This window comes from Portunus trituberculatus, chromosome 6 (genome assembly GCF_017591435.1).
Source record: "Portunus trituberculatus isolate SZX2019 chromosome 6, ASM1759143v1, whole genome shotgun sequence".
NCBI lineage: Eukaryota > Metazoa > Arthropoda > Malacostraca > Decapoda > Portunidae > Portunus > Portunus trituberculatus.
Genome location: NC_059260.1, coordinates 7,491,460 through 7,502,267, shown reverse-complemented (window position 1 = coordinate 7,502,267; position 10,808 = coordinate 7,491,460). Strand labels below are relative to the sequence as shown.

At 45.5% G+C, this 10,808-nt stretch overlaps 1 non-coding gene across 1 annotated transcript; it reads left to right on the top strand.

The window, feature by feature from the left end:
* The first annotated feature begins 10,187 nt into the window (after positions 1 to 10,187).
* Trnav-cac lies at positions 10,188 to 10,261 on the top strand. The gene has a single exon. It is a non-coding gene; the product is annotated as a tRNA-Val (tRNA).
* Positions 10,262 to 10,808: the final 547 nt, after the last annotated feature.

The window sequence follows — 10,808 nt, the reverse complement described above, 5'->3', positions numbered from 1 at the left end:
GACCAGCAATTCTTCACATCCCACGAGGAACACATGAACAAAAACATTAGCAATCATTTTCTCGTTACTTGCGTTTATTGTACACTATTTACTTACAATATAATTTACGTAGTGTGGCGTGGGTACTGCAGGGAGACACAGAAACACAGTGCCGCATATTGCCACAGCTCTCCCCCTACGCACTAAATGACCAACCACCAACCAGCGTGAGGCTCGGCGCTGAACTGCCGCCGCGACCTGCCGATGCCCAACTGTTTTCTTTTTTCTGTTGTTTTTATATACCATGTGGGCTTTTCAGGGGAATTTATGGGTTAAGGGGGATACTTTTGGGGTACCTCCTATCTCAAAGCCCACCCGCTAGGAAACCGTTGCCCCGAGTGAGGACGCCCAACCTACACTAGGACCGTGGACAATTTCTAACGCTGAAAACCTGGCGTGGGGAGAGACGAGACACTGGTAGCATTGTAAAGTTTATGCAATACAAAGGAAGTGTTAGAAGTAGCAGAATTTAGTCTTTATTTCCTTCCTAGTCTTCTCTCTCTCTCTCTCTCTCTCTCTCTCTCTCTCTCTCTCTCTCTCTCTCTCTCTCTCTCTCTCTCTCTTTCCAGATCAAATTGACGTGTAGGATCCTCTCATTCCCATTTCCTATTCCCAATCGCACATCCTCCTCCTCCTCCTCCTCCTCCTCCTCCTCAACTCATTCATCTCAGTCCCTCTCTCTCTCTTCCGTTCTCTTCCGCCTCTTGGTACTTCACATTAGCATCAGTTGATAGATATGTTTCTCTTCCTCCTCCTCCTCCTCCTCCTCCTCCTCCTCCTCCTCCTCCTCCTCCTCCTCCTCCTCCTCCTCTTCCTCTTTCTCTCTTTCTCTTCCTCTTCCTCTTCCTCTTACATCTCTATCTTCATTACCTTTCTTCCCTTCTTTTTTTTTCTTCAATCTTACCATTCCCTTTCATTCTTCTTCCTCCCCTCGTCTTCCTCCTCCTCTTTTTCTTCCTCTTCATTTCTCCTTCCCTTTATTCTTTTCTCTTACCCCTTGTTTTTCATTCGCTTTCCCTTCTTCTCCTTCTACTTTTGTTGCAGCTGTTTCCCTTCTCCCTTCCTTTCTTTCCTTCCCCTTTCTACCATCTATCTATTTCCTTGTTTCGTCTTTGTGTTTCTCTCTGTTTCTGTCTGCCTCTGTATTTCGCCCAGCTTGTCTGTCTGTCTCGTTATCTCAGTCTCTATCTGTCTGTCTGTATCTCCTCTCTCTCTCTCTCTCTCTCTCTCTCTCTCTCTCTCTCTCTCTCTCTCTCTCTCTCTCTCTCTCTCTCTCTCTCTCTCTCTCTCTCTCTCTCTCTCTCTCTCTCTCTCTCTCTCTCTCTCTCTCTCTCTCTCTCTCTCTCTCTCTCTCTCTCTCTCTCTCTCTCTCTCTCTCTCTCTCTCTCTCTCTCTCTCTCTCTCTCTCTCTCTCTCTCTCTCTCAGGCTCCCTCCTTCCCTCGCCTTCTCCTGACACATGCAATTGGTTCCCGTCAGACGAAGGATCCCTATGATTGGTGGTGGCTGGCTGGGCGGGGAAGGTGCCTGGGCCTCACCTAGCTAGTCCTATACACACAATACTTAGGGGCGACTGTGGGACCTCCTTCCCTTCACCCGTATATTATTATGTGCTTCATGAGGCGGTACTTTATGTCTCCTCCTGGACACATCATCGCGTTTGGTGTCTGTAGGTGTGAATTTAACGCCAGGTTGGTGCGGTGTATGGGTGTGTTGTGGGTCGTTAGCACTGGGAATGATGTGTGGTTCACTGGGAGTAGGTTTGTATTCAGTGTTACAGTGTGTGTGTGTGTGTGTGTGTGTGTGTGTGTGTGTGTGTGTGTGTGTGTGTGTGTGTGTGTGTGTGTGTTTACTGGTTGGCTTGTGGAATTGCTGCGTTGGTGAGTGGGGAAGAGGCGATTTTATCATTGTTACTGTTGTTTTTTTTATTTAATGGAAGAGTATTTCTGGACAAGGCCAAAAAAGATGAAAAAGTGAAAAGTTAATTGGCAATGTCTGTCCCTATGGTCGATTTTCAAAGAATAGTTCTGATTTATAAGTGTTTGAATCGCTCTGCTACTACCACTGCTGCTGCTTTTGCTGCTACTGCTGTTGCTCCATGGACTGTATCTAGAAACGCGCACATTAATAAGGCAACTGGTGGAGGCGGCAAGCAGGACGGGGGGCGTGTAATTTCCTATGAGTTTGCCCACAGTGACAACACACCAGCCGGCAGCATGTCCCAGCAAATGTTGTTTAGCGGACTTCAGTTTGTTTTACCTCGTGTTTCGCGGCCTGGAATGCACTGTTTGTACTAAACATGGCTGTGGGTCGGACGGTTGGCATTGGTTGACCGCTGTGGCCCGCGGGCTGGAGGTTGACGACCTTGGTTTGGTCACATTTTGAGTGGTTGAGCAGCTTACACGTTTTGCCACTGGCTTACTGCTGTAGTGCTGTGTTCTACTTGTGTGTTATTTTTACGTGTTCTTTTTTCTAGTATTTCTTACTATTGCAGTATTTTTATTTAGAGTTTGTATTTGTTTGGTATATGCATTCTTTACCTTCTAGCTTCTGAAATATTGAATTCCCTTGTAGGTTTTGTCACATGCTTGATAATCCTATGCTCAGTGGTGTGAAGGGACAGCAAACACTAGGCCATCACCAGATCAGACCAGCTGTTAGCATCGTAACATAAGGAAAGACGCAGGATGAGGAATACGTGACGGAAGAAGAGAACAACCGTAACACCAGTCCAGGACAGTCCAGTAAGAGTTGCTACAGAGGCATATGGACACACTGCTGGGCTGACTCGTGATGGCACACACCTCACATCGCCGTCTCAATCTCTTGTCACCGCACGCTAACGGTCCCTCGTAGACAGCAAGGCGAGGAGTCACGCACGTTAGGTAAAAAAAGAAGAGAATTGCTACAATGTACAGACGGTAACTTCCCTTACGAACAGCCAGGCGGGGACTCACGCAAGTTAAGAAAAATAAGAGAATCTATGCAATGAACATACGGTAACTTTTATAGGATGGTGAATGACGCAGTAATCCAAATATAGTGTTGTCTTGCCCCTATATTAAGAGTACATGTACAATTGGTCCTGTCCGCACATTGCAAGTTAACTACAAGGCTACCACGAAGGTAACCACAATGCTAACATGGATATTTACAGCGGTTCTCATAAATTAAGTATGGACATTAACCTGTAGTAACATCTAATTAAACCTTGGCTCCGGCACTCGGTTAACCCTCTGTTATATTCAGAGGGACACTACACACACACACACACACACACACACACACACACACACACACACACACACACACACACACACACACACACACACACACACACACACACACACACACACACACACACACACACACACACACACAGCTTCTGAATATAGGTCCTTCCTTTCTCATCAACCCTCATTCCTCTGTACAGGCTTTCAGTTAAGCCTTGCCCTCTTGTACTCAGGCAGACACCACACATCTACCTCTTTTTCTTATCAACCCTCACTTTCCCCGACGCCTTATTTGTTTGTCCCGTAGTCTCTTATGTTTAGCAGCGCAGTCTTGGTAGGAAAATCACTGTCGCGCCGGGAGGGAGTATTGCAGTGACTAGTGGAAGATATGGCATGGCGGTGACTCGTGGCGGGAATGGTAAGTGCGGGTTAAGGCAACACGCCACCTTGCCATCCCCTCACTCACTCCGAGGCGTCTAGTAAAATCCGGCCATTTGTTCAGCGGCAGCAATGTCTTGTCGCGTCAAGGAGAAAGAAACACGGGGAGGCAGCAACAGACCCCATGGGAAGCAGTACAAATGGGGGACGGAAATATGAAAACAGCATTTGTTTGCCATGGTAAAACAAAGCAAACACGTTAGCTCCATCAGCACAAGGCATGCTCCCTGCCGTTGACGAAGCTAGCACACAACCTGGCCTGGAATCACGGACATTAAGCGTATTGTAGTGTATCTGAGCCGCTGGGAGCCGAAAGACACGCACAAGTAATGCTTTTATGTCAAGAGTAGCATAATGGTGTCGAGGAGAGCAGCGAGCGAGACGGGACCCTTATGCCGCGAGGAGAGGAGAGGAGAGAAGTGAGGAGAGGAGAGGAGAGGCGAGGAGAGGTGAGGAGAGGAGAGGAGAGGAGAGGAGAGGAGAGGAGAGGAGAGGAGAGCACTGAATGGTATAAATAAATCCAGATGGGGAGCGTGAAACAGTGGGAGCGTCTTGGAAAAGCGCCTTGTATAAAGCTGACGGGAGAACACGAGGGAGAGAGAGAGAGAGAGAGAGAGAGAGAGAGAGAGAGAGAGAGAGAGAGAGAGAGAGAGAGAGAGAGAGAAGGGTGTGTGTAGATGTGCGTGTATGTAGGGAGGTTGGGAGGGGGGGAGTTGAGTGCAGAAGGGACCAAGTAAAGGTGAAGTAGAAAAAATGCAGAGGATGGGAGTTACCAGGCTATGACGGTGTGTGTGTGTGTGTGTGTGTGTGTGTGTGTGTGTGTGTGTGTGTGTGTGTGTGTGTGTGTGTGTGTGTGAATGGGTGAAAGGGGAGGGAAAAACTATAAGACTAAGTATAAGATGGAAGAGCAAGTATGAAGCAGAGAGATGTGAGTGTGAGTGTGAGTGTGTAAGTATGTATGTGAGTGTGTGTGTGTGTGTGTGAGTGGGGGTAGGGGCAGGAAAGCAAGAGAGTGTAATAGGGGTGAGAGAGAGAGAGTGGGGCCAATAAAGTTTGTGGAGGCTGTGCATGGGGAAGGAACCGTGGGAGTGCGTGGGAGAAGTCAAGAGGGAGAAAACAGATAGGAAGAGAAAGGGGATGGGTGTACATGAGTAAGGAAGATGGGGAGGAGGACAGAGGACAAGAGTAAGTTTTTAGAGACAGGTGTGAATGGGGGAAGATATTTAGAGGAAGAATAGGAAGAGAGACGTAGTGATGGGGAGAAGAGATATGGAAAACGGAAAGGTGCGAATGGGAAGGAGGAAAAAGTTGCATGGAGGGAGAATGTTTGGGGAGTGAGCCTGGGAGAACACTGGGCGAGGGAAACAGAGAGAGAGGGAAGAGTTACACAGCGGGGTGTTGGGAGGAGCGTGTGTGGGCAGAGAAAACTCATGCTCGTCATATTTTTGTGTGTGTTTGCTTTACCCTCGGTGGTGGTGGTGGTGGTGGTGGTGGGGGTGATGCAGTGGTAGTTGTTGTTGTTGTTGTTGTTGGTGGTGGTGGTGGTGTTGGTGGTGTAGTGGTAGTTGTTGTTGTTGGTAGTGGTGGTGGTGGTGGTGGTGGTGGGGTGGTGCAGTGGTAGTTGTTGTTGTTGTTGTTGTTGTTGTTGTTGGTGGTGGTGGTGGTGGTGGTGGGGTGGTGCAGTGGTAGTTGCTATTGTTGTTGTTGTTGTTGTTGCTGGTGGTGGTGGTGGTGGTGGTGGTGGTGCAGTGGTAGTAGTTGTTATTATTGTTATTGATATTTTGTTATTCTTGTTTTCTTGTTTTTCTTGTTTTTCTTTATTTCCTTCGTTGTTCTGTGCTTTCCATCTGTTCAGGTACATATTTCTGCATTTCTGATACCTTACAGTAACATTAATATTCATCTATAACTGCTTTAAATCTATTAAATAATGATAGGTTAACTTTTCAGCTTCACATACTAAGTTACCATTAATCCTAACAGCAGGAAACGCAAGGCTTTCTTGAACTACACAATTCCTCAGTATTTTGTTTTTCCTCTCCATTACTACCGAGGAAAAGGTGAACTCGCTCCCAAACGTAATTTACCGCCAGTTTTGGAGCACTAGAGACAACCCAGAGGCGGCAGGAATGGTGAGTTGCGGGATGTGTTACGTGGATTACATTAAGACGCCACGCTCAGATAATAAAGCACGCCAGGCTGTGATGTACGTGGTGAGGGTGAAGCTGAGGCGGCGGGGGTGAAGAATAGGAAGAAGAGGATGAAGAAAAGGAAGAGGAGGAGGACGAGGGTGGGGTAACGAGAGAAGTGCATTATAATATTGTCCACTTTACTTTGTGTCTTCTTTCTAGTGTTTGTTTTCCTCTTGTTTGTTTATGAATGGTTAGTTTGTTGATGTTATTGTTGTTGTTGTTGTTGTTGTTGTTGTGGTGGTGGTGGTGGTGGTGGTGGTGGTGGTGGTGGTACTGAATGATGGCTCAGCAATTACTGCCATTAGTTAGTTCTGTTGTTGCTGCTGTTCTTCTCTTCTCTTTTTCTCTATTTCTTTGCTTTCCTTTTCTACCCGTGATAGACATAAGTACAAGAGAGAGAGAGAGAGAGAGCATTTTTTCTTTTATTTATTTATTCATTTATTCTGTCTTATTTATTTATTTATTTATTTTTTTTTTGTGTGTGTGTGTATGTGTTTGCGTCAGGCAGGAGTGTTAACAAACCCTCACGAGGCAGACGGTCACGTGGCCTGTCGTCTGGCCTGTGACGCAAGGAAGGCTGCCGTGGGAAGCGAACACTATGAAGCCTCTTGGAACTAATCCTGTTGCCACATGTAATTGCACCACAGGTCACGACAACACATGGCCAGAACAATACTTCGGTGTCTGTGTTTTGAAAAGCTTAGGTCTTTCGTGATAACTTCTTTCAAAGGTCATTGGAATGGTTTATTGGCAGGTTTCTCGTGTGTGCTTATTCTCTTGATAGTGCAGTGTCTTTGTTATAGACTGCCATTAGCATCGTGGTAGCGCTCTTGAAACCCAACAGACTCCCACAAAATGTTGCAAAATGACGTCTTATTCTCGTACTAAATCCTAAGAAAGCAGATGTGATAGCAATTCAAAAGTTGAGCGTGTAGTCTATGAGATCAGTGTATGAAAAATAAGTGACCAGTTTCGATAAGTGCCCACCATTCTAGAGATAGAGATGTGTGTCGTGATAATGTTCTTGTGTCTCAGCGAGGCAGGAAAGTCTTTCTAAGTAGATATATTGTGTGCTAAAGATTGATCTTAAATCATAAAAATGCTGGCAGTTCATCCTTGTCATTTTATAGGTGATACAAAATGTGAAGGAAGTTTTTCATGGAAGGACAGGAAATTAGCTTGTTTGGTGGAAAAATAAAGTTTATGTCAGCAAGTCATTTTGTGAAACAATGCTTTACATAAACACTTTTAGGAATGAAAGGATGATAGTTTCTAAATAAAGTTGATGGAAGGAAAGCTACCGCAGCTGACCGTCCATGGCCGCCCCGCCTCGCCTTGCAGCGCTGCACGTCAAGCTACTGGGACAAAGCTATTGCAAGTTTAGAGTAGAGTTGAACGACTAGTGCAACGAACACCGCAGAAACTTGCCTCGTCATTTCTGCCTGTGAAAAGCTCGGGGCGGCAGGATAAGCTACTGCTGCGAGCTGAGAGCGGGGCTGACTGTAACGGTACCAAGGCAATACCGGCAACATATTCACCGTCATGCGAGGACAGTAAGCGGGCTTGCTGAGTGCAGTACACTAAGCAATATTTGTTTATCATACAAGATCCTTCCTTCTGGTCTGCACATTAAACTATCTTTGACTGACTGACTGACTCTCTTCCTTTCTCTCTCTCTCTCTCTCTCTCTCTCTCTCTCTCTCTCTCTCTCTCTCTCTCTCTCTCTCTCTCTCTCTCTCTCTCTATGTGTATGTGTTTGTTTATGTATTTGTGTATTTGTGTGTATGTATGTATGTGTGTGTGTGTGTGTGTGTGATTCACTGTTTGATCTGCTGCAGTCTCTGACGAGACAGCCAGACGTTACCCTACGGAACGAGCTCAGAGCTCATTATTTCCGATCTTCGGATAGGCCTGAGACCAGGCACACACCACACACCGGGACAACAAGGTCACAACTCCTCGATTTACATCCTGTACCTACTCACTGCTAGGTGAACAGGGGCTACACGTGAAAGGAGATACACCCAAATATCTCCACCCGGCCGGGGAATCGAACCCCGGTCCTCTGGTTTGTGAAGCCAGCGCTCTAACCACTGAGCTATCGGGCGTGTGTGTTCACTTCTTTACGGCAGCAGCATATGGTCTATCCTTCAATGCATTCATTATCCACACCAGTCCCAGCTAAGACAGGGGATTGATTGCAGCTGTGAATACTTCCTGCCTATTACACAGATGGTCGAGAGGATCACTTACCTTCATTAGGGGCCTCGCAGCGTGCCAGTCAAAGCCACAGGTACACAGTTACTAGCTGGCTCTTTTGTAGTGCTCTTCAGTCTTTCCTTATCGTGATACAGTTTGAATTTATACACTTACTTCAACACTAGTAAGTTTACTTATTCTATTCTGTCTTCATACCTCCGATATGGAAATTGATTCACATACATAAACACACACCAAAACACGCACGAGCACACACACACAGACACACAGACACAGACACAGACACAGACACAGACACAGACAGACAGACAGACAGACAGACAGACAGACAGACAGACAGACAGACAGACAGACAGACAGACAGACAGACAGACAGACACACACACACACACACACACACACACACACACACACACACACACACACACACACACACACACACACACACACACACACACACACACACACACACACGTCACATTCGCCTACGCCACCTGCTCCTCCCCTGGCGCACCCCGTTCGACCCGTACCACACGACACCACTAAGCATTGATGCCCTTGAGGGCCCCACGCACGTACCGTGGACAGTGATCCCCACCATGGTGCGAGCCATAAACCCTTAGGCTAGCATACTCTTCTTAAGCATTTCCTCCATTCCCCTATGCATATTTTCAGTATATAGGTATTGCAATTCTAATTAACCATATGTTATTATTATTATTATTATTATTATTATTATTATTATTATTATTATTTTTATTATTATTATTATTGTATACACACTCACAGGCACAGACAAAGACACACACACACACACACACACACACACACACACACACACACACACACACACACACACACACACACACACACACACACACACACACACACACACACACACACACACACACACACACACACACACACATAAGGCGTATTTTGATTTATTGTTCATATATCGGTTTATAAAGCGCTGACCCACTTTAATAGAGCTTCCGACGAAGTTGTGAGTCCTTCCCCGTACTATGAAGATAAAAAGCTCATATCTCAGGAAATGGAATGTTCTAAGGAAAAAAAGAGTTGTTTTGAAAAGAATGAAAATTTAAATCTAGTTTATCGCATTTCAAGTTGATCTCGATGTTTGAATTACATTTCTTCAATGATATAATAGTCAATTTCACTTGTGTTTATCTTTCTGGAAAAAGAAACTTAAAATGCCCCCTAAAATAACTCTTCGAGAAATAGCAATATGTGTGATGGTAAAAAAAGAAACGTGTTGTATCTCAAGGAAAGGAAAATTATACTTTTCTTAAATAATTTGTAAAGAATGCCACTTTATAATGCCTGAAGACTTGAATTTTGGTACATTTCTGTATACTACGAAAGTGACAAAGAAGAACAACAAGAATCACTGAACGCATAGAGGACACTCTCCGAGAACACAAGGGAAATGAGAGACACCAAGGAAAATACTATGAAGAGGAAGTTAGACAGCCTAGAAGATTTTAACATTCACATAAAGAGCAAAAATAGAAGGCTGTGAAGGCAAACGTCGTTCCAAAAGCAGAGACGAAAACCAAGAGATGAAGAAATGCAACGTGAATCGAAAAGGGAAGAGCGTGGAAGAGACTGAGAACAACAAGAAGAGGAAGGTGGATTGTGTTCAAATGGTTACAGAACACAGTAAGCTGAGGAATGGAAGTGACAGAGGAGAGAAAAAGAAACACCTTACAGAGGACAGCCAGAATAAGAGGAAGAGACAGGATACTGAAGACCACGAAAACCAGAACAAGAGTAGCTCTTTAGTATTTATGAGACAATCATTGGTTGAAGGGAAAACAAGAATGTAATGAAAAGCATCAAAACTGTGTCGCAAGAGGTCTGGACTCTGAATCCCCAACCATATTTTGAGTCACTACTTTAGAGTGTTTGTTACCAGCACACACACACACACACACACACACACACACACACACACACACACACACACACACACACAGACACACACACACACACACACACACACACACACACACACACACACACACACACACACACACACACACACGCCCGGTAGCTCAGTGGTTAGAGCGCTGGCTTCACAAGCCAGAGGACCGGGGTTCGATTCCCCGGCTGGGTGAAAATATTTGGATGTGTCTCCTTTCACGTGTAGCCCCTGTTCACCTAGCAGTGAGTAGGTACGGGATGTAAATCGAGGAGTTGTGACCTTGTTGTCCCAGTGTGTGGTGTGTGCTTGGTCTCAGGCCTATCCGAAGATCGGAAATAATGAGCTCTGAGCTCGTTCCGTAGAGTAACGTCTGGCTGTCTTGTCAGAGACTGCAGCAGATCAAAGAGTGAATTACACACACACACACACACACACACACACACACACACACACACACACACACACACACACACATGGATTGCTGGGGCCAAGGGATCAAGGAAAAACCCACTCAAAACTATCAATCATTTCCCGAGAAAAGAAAAATGTCAACAATCAGGCTTTGAAGGTTTGCTGCTTCACTATTTCTTACCTAAAGCAAATGTGTAGGTCTCACCACTTCACCTTTATAGCAGGACAGAAGGGCATTTTTCTTGCCGAGCCACGTTTTATATCACTTTTTCCTCCCCTTGTGCCACATATTATCTTGTGTCCGGGTGAGTACAGTTGCGCTAAGTAAC